This window comes from Ictidomys tridecemlineatus, chromosome 5, assembly GCF_052094955.1.
Source record: "Ictidomys tridecemlineatus isolate mIctTri1 chromosome 5, mIctTri1.hap1, whole genome shotgun sequence".
NCBI lineage: Eukaryota > Metazoa > Chordata > Mammalia > Rodentia > Sciuridae > Ictidomys > Ictidomys tridecemlineatus.
The window spans coordinates 73176763-73186207 of NC_135481.1; positions in this window are offsets into that span (position 1 = coordinate 73176763).

Below are 9445 nucleotides of genomic sequence, written 5' to 3' on the forward strand. Positions count from 1 at the left end.
TACATTTAACATTTAAATTAAAATTTCAAAATGTTTAGATAGATAGATAGATAGATAGATTGATTGATTGATTTGTACATACCAGGGATTGAACTCAGGGACACTGAACCATTGAGCCACATCCCCAGCCCTATTTTGTATTTTATTTAGAGACAGGGTCTCACTGAGTAACTAAGCACTTCTCCATTGCTGAGGTTAGCTTTGAACTCACAATACTCCTGTCTCAACCTCCTTATGTTTGGGAAAAAAAACAAAACATGAATGCCTATAGCAGCATTATTAATAATGGAAGCAACATGACATCTTGTATAAATGAATGAATGAACAAACTAGAGTTCCTCCATATATAGAATACTACTAGTCTGTAATAAAAATAATTAGCTCATTGAGCCATGCAACAACAAGAATTAAAATTAAAAGTACATTGTTAAGATAAAGGAGATCATTGAGAAAGACTATAGAATGAATGCATAGTTTGGTTATTCTGACATTCTGATAAAGTTTAAATTATAGGGGGAGTACGCAGATCAGTGATTGCCAGGAGTTCAGGAAGGGCAGAGTGTAGAATGGATAAAACACAATAATATTTTTAGGGTGGTGATACTATTCTCTGGTATTGTTATGATGAATATATGACATTCTGCATTTTTTAAAAACCCATAAAGCTTTACAACTTAAAAACATCAAATTATAATGCATGAAGTTACAAAAAAGTGTAATTTAGGAGAAAAGGTTAAGTCCAGTAAAAAAGAGAGTAATAAAGAGAAATCTAGTTATATTAAAAATAAAACTAAAAACTCCTTGATAAAGGATAGTGATGTTCAGCAATTAATCTTAGCAAACTGCTTTGCAACCAGTAATCCTGCCTCCTCCCTCCTATACACATTCACTCTTATCTCATATTCTCATAGCTCTGTCATAAGTGACCAATGCTTTAGAACACTGATGAAAAATGGCAATGCTCATTATTATAACATAGAAACCTGCTTCACCATTCTTAATCTTTTCCTTTAAAATCTTTTTTCAAGACTACCCTCATTATCAAAGCTATTTCCATGAAAGTGTAGCTGGGCCTCTGCCACAACTGAGTCACATGACTAAACTACAGGTTGAGTAAGAAATCTGAAATGTAATACATATTCAGCAAATGTTAATTGTTTTTGCAGCAAATTTCCAGGAGCAATTCATAACAGGGTGAGGTGTTTCCTAATTGATTTCTCTCAGGAAATCTAAGATGTGGAATTTTCTACTTGTATTTAATTCATGAAAGCCCAAAAGGTATAGCCACCCTGATCCATAATTCTTATATTTTTAAACACTTTTAAGTTACCCTACAATTTTAATTATTCAATTCCACAAAATCTTCCCCAGGGCTTTACTTGCCTTATATACATAACATTGCATAGATCAGTAAATTCATATCACCAGTCCATCCACTCTTGTGCTTGAAACCCAATAGCTCACACAGAGAATAACTCCACCTGGAAAAAAAAATAATCTCAAACTCAACAAGTCTAACAATAATCAAATCATTCTCTTGGACTCAAATCTATGCATTTCTTTATACGCACCTTATTAAATGTTTATTTTTTTCATCTTATTGAATGATATTCCTATCCATTGTTCACGTCTCACCTTAATTATTATTTTACCCTAAGAAAGGCAAAACTTTGGGAACTGTAAGCAGATCACTGATTGTAGGGACTCTAGGAAGGGGGGAGGGTTGGATAATCAAGCACAGGAGACATTTTTAGGGTATTAATACTATTCTCTGATAGTACAATAATGGGTAGATGATATTCTTCATTTTTCAAAATTATGAAATTCTGCAACCCAAATATTGAACCTTAGTTCACAATTATCAATAATTCTGAAAAGTATACTTTTGCAAAGCTGTGTGTAAGTGGGAAAGTAGAACACAATATAAATTATATCATTAAAATTGTGTCTCTAAATATTTTACTATGATAACATTTCATCTACTATTATTTTCTAGAAAGTAAAAGTACTTTTTTATAGCACATGCTCTAGCTTGTTAATTACTGTAAATTTTATAAATATTTGTGGTGCTAGTCACAGGATAATTCAGTTATCTTAATGAATTTTTAAGAAATATTTAATATGAAAAATGCCAGGTTCCTGTTCTTTGATGTACAATATTCATGGTTTTATTTCATTTTCAAATAAGATTCTGCTAATGTAAACATTCAAAATTAAGGTATAAGTTACTTTGGGATTTTTTAATTTTTTTGATCTCACTTTTAAAAAGCAACTAAAATTTCTTATAACACCAAATAAAATGATACTGCCTTTAAAACAATAACATTAAAGCATAATATTAGCTAAATATACACATTAAAAACTTAATATTAATCAGACAGAAAATATTCTCCATGTGTAGTGAGTTTCCAATTTTTGTAGTTTCACTTACAAAGTGAAACTTCTGATAGATTTGATTACAAGATTTTAAGAGAAAGAGTAATTATATTGACTGTGACATAAGTGGAAATGCACTTAATGGCTAGCCAAATCAAAAGTAGGTTTCACTAAAGGCTAATGCCAGTGGAGGGATGCTGTTAAGAACAGTTAAAATTTTATACCCAGTACCAATTGATTTTTTTTTTGACTGGCCCACCCTATGGACAGCTGGGAGTCAGTCAAAGTTTCACTCTGTATTACTAAGTGTAAAAAGTTACTACTCTACAGAAATGGAAGCTCAGCATTTCATAGCAGAAATTTTCAACTTGATTCTGAAAGACCATTATTATTGTCAATTGACCAAAAAATAGAGTTCACAGCAGTTGGCACCCTGGAAGAGGGAGAGAGGGAGAGAGAAAGGAAATGGGAAGAGTTTGGAGACAAGATTATTATTTCTAGAGGAGAATGATAACAATGAGTATTTTCCTTGTGACCTTATGAAACTTTCATTTGTAGACTTTCAAGCTGGGATGAAAACAGACACATTGGAATAACATGAATGTCACGTGGTCCTGAATATCCAGATAAGATGTGTCCAAACCCTGCCACAGCTCTTGTGTGAAATCCTGTGCCCTCTCATTATTCCTTTAGAATGCTCATTCTGCTACTGTTTTCTATCCACATCTGATCTGATTTCCAGCTTTTATTGAATTCTCTTACTGCATTGATTGAATGCTTTCACGACTGGGGTACATAAAATCCTTGCTTTCCTCTACTCTGTTGTCACAAATGATACCACTGAAAAGAAATATTGTCTGGACACAGAAGTATAACTCTAGGAGATTCTCATGCTCAACAGAAGATTCTTTTTAAATGACACCCCATTTCCCTGCTCTCATAAATAGCCTTTAGCCCTCTTTGATAATCCAGACATCAGCCTCCAAGCATGCTATTTGGCCTGTCTTTCTCTCCCTGTGTGTTCATTCTCTTCTCATTTTTGATCTGTTATATCCCTGGGATCCTGTTCACACTCTAGTTTATAACTTGGCTAAGCATTTTGGAGTTTTCTATCATCCCATGAATCTTCAGGTTTATTTCACATTAGACTTAAATATTATTTCCCTAACCAAAGTGAGTTTCTTAGAAAAAATAAATTTTGACATGAACTAATTCAGTTAGGATTTTTACCATACTAAGCTAGACTGCTGTCTAGTATGCACAGTTCTTTACTTGGTATCCTAAAGATATGTACATTAATTATAGAAAATCCAACTCACTTATGTCCTTTTCTATTTCATCAATATGTATCTCAATGTATGTCACAAGGTTGATTCTTAAAAATTTGTTAGGAAGATCAATGGAAAGTGAATGAACACTGACTAATACAAGAGGCATTTCTTTGGCAATATTAAAGACAATCATTCAGTATAAAAGATAAAAGCCACTGTAGTGGCTTCTAGCTGTGGTCCTTCTAGGAATTAGAGAACATGTGAATGGCAGTTTTGCTAATAATGTCACATATGTAGCTGGCTATATAGGGTACATCTTCCTAATGGACATTTTTTTTTCTTTTTGGTAATAATAACAGTATTATCACTGAATACAGAGATCCAGCTCAGTTTGTATGCTGATATGTGAATGTTTTATGCAAACTACCAATATTAACACAAAGGCTCTAACACTAAAATCAAGATCTGGCTTGGCTTTATTTTGAAGGTTTTAGTTAATTTTGTCATGTAAAGTAGTCAACTACAGTTCTCTAAAAGTCCTTTAGTTAGCATAAAAGAATAGAGGGCAATTTAAATTAATTAGGAACCAGCAGCCTTTGCAAAATCAGGTGTCTCCAAATATGCCCTTCATGATCACTCTCATTCAATTACCTGCAGGGGACTAGAGAGGAGAATTCTCTGTTCTTTCACAATCTTACATGTATTATAAGCCTGCTTTTCTCTCTGACATTTACCTTTGTGTCTACAGTGTCTGTGAGATCTTGTAAGTTCCATTAATCTAGCCTTACCAATGGGCTTTCCTGCCTCCCTATCCTACCTACCTCTGCAAGATTTCCTTACCCTCATGTGTCTTGGAACTCTGACCACCATTCCTACCAAATCATTCATTTTTTTCTACATGCTCCTCTTTTTAGGCTCTATTTCCCTCTCCCAACAATTTTGCTTTTTTATTCATTTTTATTTATTCTTGTCTAATTTTTATGTTTTTTTTTCTTTTTCCTATGTGATCCTTTTTGGAGGATTTTTCACCTTCATGAATAAAACAACCATCTAGCAGTATTGCCAGAACTGGTGCTGTACATTGTTTCACTGGAAATAAAATTAGTTGATAACATAGGTACACTAATTAAGAAGTTAAGAGAAAAGTGTTATTACCCAGTAGGCCTAGTTTTATTAATCCTTGAAACCATACAAGCATTCATTTCACAGGGACAATAATATCTTCTCCAAAACAAAGATTTGGAAGAAGAAAGCATAAATAAATAAATCTGAGCCTGGGAATACACTATCCTATTCAATCAACTAAAGGCATTCTCTGTTAAATGTAAAAATACATTTTGAATTAGTGAAGTACAATGTTTATTATTTATTCATGTATTTACCAATATTTACTAGCATTAGTAGTTATGAGAACCATATTAAACTGTAGGCTTCGAACATGGAGCCATCAAACTTTTATATTATAAATGAATTCACCTTAACAAAAGAGTTTTCCTTTCTCCCAGTACTTGCCTTCTATGTTATAAAGCGGCAGAATCTAAGAATGAAACTCCTGCATAGAATTCTACAAACAGCTTCTTGGAGAGACAACAGCTTCTTAAATTTAACAACATCTGTGTTTTTTTTTAATTTGCAACAGACCGTTCATAGCAATTATTTACTTAAACTTCAAGTAATTTACAGTTTTGTATCAACTTTTACTCGATTTAATTCATGGAAAATGAGTAGGAGGGGAAATAATTACCATATTGTCATTTAAAAAGACAAAAAAGTGATAGATTATTTTCCTTATTGTGCCTAAAAAATATATTTCAAAGGCATGCTTAAGTGACGATATTTCATCAACTACCTGTACAGTTTGATATTGTTACTTATCTAAAATGATTCCATTGTTTTTCTTCTAAAATTAAAAAAAGCAAATAAACTGTCAAACAAAAATCACTCAGATATAAGCCTCTCTTCTAATTCTGCAACTTATCTTCCTCCGCTTTTTAGTTTTACCTTTAGAGAAGAAATTATCTTCAAGATATTCACTGTTTCACATCTTTCATGCCCAATCAACTTAAATCTACTTAATTCTCCTATTATTCCAAATATATATATATATTTGGAATAATAGGAGAATATATATACACATAATATATATAGACATATATATTGTATTCATATATATTTATATATATGAATGTATATATCTGTATATGTATATAACTTTCTTTCTCTCTTTGTCAAGAATATGATACATTTATGTAGTGTAATGTATGAACTACTTTAAATACCTTTCTGACTTGCTTCTGGAAGGATACCTGTGGTTCTCTTCTTTTCATCTTTTCCTTTCCTTTCCTTTTCTTTTATGACACTCATCATTTTATCCATTTTGTATCCCCCTCAGACCACGACTATTTTATTGGCTCCTTTTCCTGCAAAGGAATATGCATAAGTATTAAAGAAAATATATTTGCTGCAAATATTTCTAGAAAGTTCCCATCCATATGCTGGTACCCTGTTGCCAAAGTCAATGCTTGGCACCAGAATCACGAGCCACCACACAGCTTTGTAGATTCAAACAGCAATTCTTTATTCCAGCTCTCACACCACCTCCACACAGGTCCAGGGGCAATCGCGTTCTGCCGTCTCCCGCACAATTCACCTACTCCACGAGGCTATCTCCCAATCCCATTTTAATCTCACGAGAACTCAACGGGAACAAGCAGCAGGAACACCCTAATCCCAGCAATAATCTTCAACTTCCAACTTCCCTAAAACCCATTATCTTAAACTAGCAACGCCTTAAACTCAAGGAGCCGGTTACTTCCTCAAACCTGATCAGCTCTAAACCCGGATCTGCCTTGGTCCTTGAGCAAGGTCACCTTATTAAAGCATGCATGCAATGTCCCATCGAATGTCCTCTAAGCAGCATGGGGTACGCTTGGCAAGGAAATTTCGATGCGTCATTCCTACTTGGTAATGGCCCTCAGCACCCTGTTATTTTTTAATTTTTAAATTAATTCCAGGATATTCTTTCCATGGTATATAGTTTTTTTCCAGTTATGTTCTAGTTTTCCTTTTATTCCTTTATGCTGTACACTTTTCTCCCACCTTGCCTCCCTTATTATATGCTTCCTTCTTTTTGCACCCTTTTCTTTCCTTCTCATTCTTGCCATACTTCTTGGGAAATTTTACGTGTATCAATAACTTCATGCATCTAGTATATGAAAAATATTTCCAGAAGTTTATCATTACAATGTTCTATTTCCAGCTATAGATCTTGAAATCAACAAATTGGAAGCAGAACTCTATGTAATCTCTCCATCTATAATTTACACTCACTGATATAGAAATCAAGTGCCTATTCTTCATCACTGTAAGATCATTCTTCCTTGATGGGTAACCATCAGATGAATGAATGATGTAAAACACCCCAGAGGTCGGGGGTCCAAAACATAATGGGGGAATGCAGTTCCATTTATTAAGTTGAATTGTGTCACAGTGTGGGTTGTGGAGCAAAAGCTATTTCTTAAAATATTCTATAAATAAAATACTAGGAGATCAAATAAGATTATAGTCAAACAGAATATACTGTTCTTAATTTCCTCTTTGAATTTTTGCAATATTTTTCGATGTAGTGGGCTTATCCTACTATTCTATATGTATCCTGCTATGCTTTCATAGCTTCTGTGAAATTGACGTGAAAAATAGGTGTTTATCTAACCATTTTTATTTCAAAAATTTTTAAAAATCACTCTATTTTATTCATACCAATATCTTTTATATTCCTGAGAGTTTCTTTCATGATTTTGGCAACTATTGACCAATAAAATCCATCTCTCACTACATTTTCCACCTTGAACATAATTACAAATGTATTAAACTGCTTTTATTCTCCAAAGATGCCAGGCTTTCTCAAGGCATCTTTTAAAATATGTATTTATTACTCAGGTTTAGAATTTTTCTGTAGAGTAATCCTTTATTTATTTTTCATTTTTATTTCTTGGTACTGGGGACTGAACCCAGGGGTACTGAGTCACATCCCCAGTCCTTTTTATTTTTTATTTTGAGACAGGGTCTCATTAAGTTGCTTACAGCCTCATTAAATTTTGAGGCTAGCCTTGAACTTGGGATCTTCCTGCCTCAGCCTCCTGAGCCACCAGGATCAAGTTCTTTAAATCACAATTTATTCCTGAGAAATACTGTTTCTAGTTCTTTCACCCAAAATACCCAGTTCTATATTTTACTGAAACACTCATATAATTACATTCTTTGGATCATGAGAGGGAAAACATTTTGGCTGATATTTATCTCCATTTTTCTGTTCCAAAACAACTTGTTCTAACACAGGGCCTAGTAAAAGATAGATACCCAGTAAGTACTTATTTACTTCCTTTTCACACAGAATAATAATAATATTTGATAAGGTATAATATAATGTTGGTACTAAAAACAAATCCATAATATGATATTTGAAATAAATTATAGTTTGTGTGTCTATTTATACAGTTCCCACAATGAATAGATATAAATATTTTTTTCCTGAAAGTTTTGAATTTTTAAAAAATAGAAAACTAAAGGGAAATTGAAGCCTTAAATGCCCAAATTCAATATGTTTTCTCATATAAAAATATGAATTAGCCATAAATATGTGTTAAAAGTTAAAAATATTGAAATGTTTCTTAACTATATTATATAACTACTGGGATTGTTAAGAGAAAGAGCAAAAATAAATGTTGGATAATTTGCAATTGAAGCATTTTTGTTGCTTAGGAGGTATTTCAAAGACAAAATCTTAACATTCTTTATGCTCTTATTATCATTTGGCTTATAATTTGCTAATGAGATGTCAGTTGTCACTCTGACATGTCATTACAGGGGAATTTTTGGCAGTGATTTTTGTGTTCTTTTTGTTTCTAGTGTTATTTCATTTGCTGCCATCTGTATGAGAATGGTTTGTCTCAAATTGTTCATGTATTCATAATTTTAAGTGAATTCTCAGCCATTAATATTTTTTAATTATGAAACTTTTTTTGTTGTTGTTGAGAGCCACAGCCAAAGGGGCCCCAGCAAACTTCCAGCTGCCCCAGCAACATCTAGCTGATTGGCTCCTCTGCGGTGATGTTCATTGGGCTGTTTCCCCGCCCTTCAGACTGCCAGCTGATGATTGGCAGATTCAGAGCAATATTGAAGGAAAAGTACAGTTTTCAGCACATACTTCCTTTCCAAACATACAAACTAGCTTCCTGTTTTTTAATGCCACATTTTATAATCAAGAAACATAGGGACACATCGTTATAACATTAGGTTCCCCTCTTGGTGGTATACATTCTGTGGGTTTTGATAAAAGTAAAATAATGCATATTTACCATGGTAGTATCATGCAGAATAGTTTCATCATCCTAAAACCCCTCTGTGCTGTGCCTACTCATTTCTCCTGTCCACCTAATGCCTGATTCTTTACTGTGCATAAATTTTGCTCTTTCTAGAATGTCATGTAGTTGGAATCATGTAGTAGATTTTTCAGATTGGCTTCGTTCTCTAGTAATATGCATTTCAGTTTCCTCTATGTATTTCCATGACTTGAGACTTCATTTCTTTTTAGCCCTAGAACAATATTCCCATGTTTGGATGTGCCAAATTTTATGTATCCATTGCCTGGACTTCAGGCATCTTGATTACTTCTAAATTTGACAATAATGAATAAGACCACCAGGCTAATGAGTGACCATATGCTTTTAATTAATTTGAATAAATTCCATGAAATGTGAAGTATATTGAAATTTGTAAAACAGCTGCTAAACTGGCTA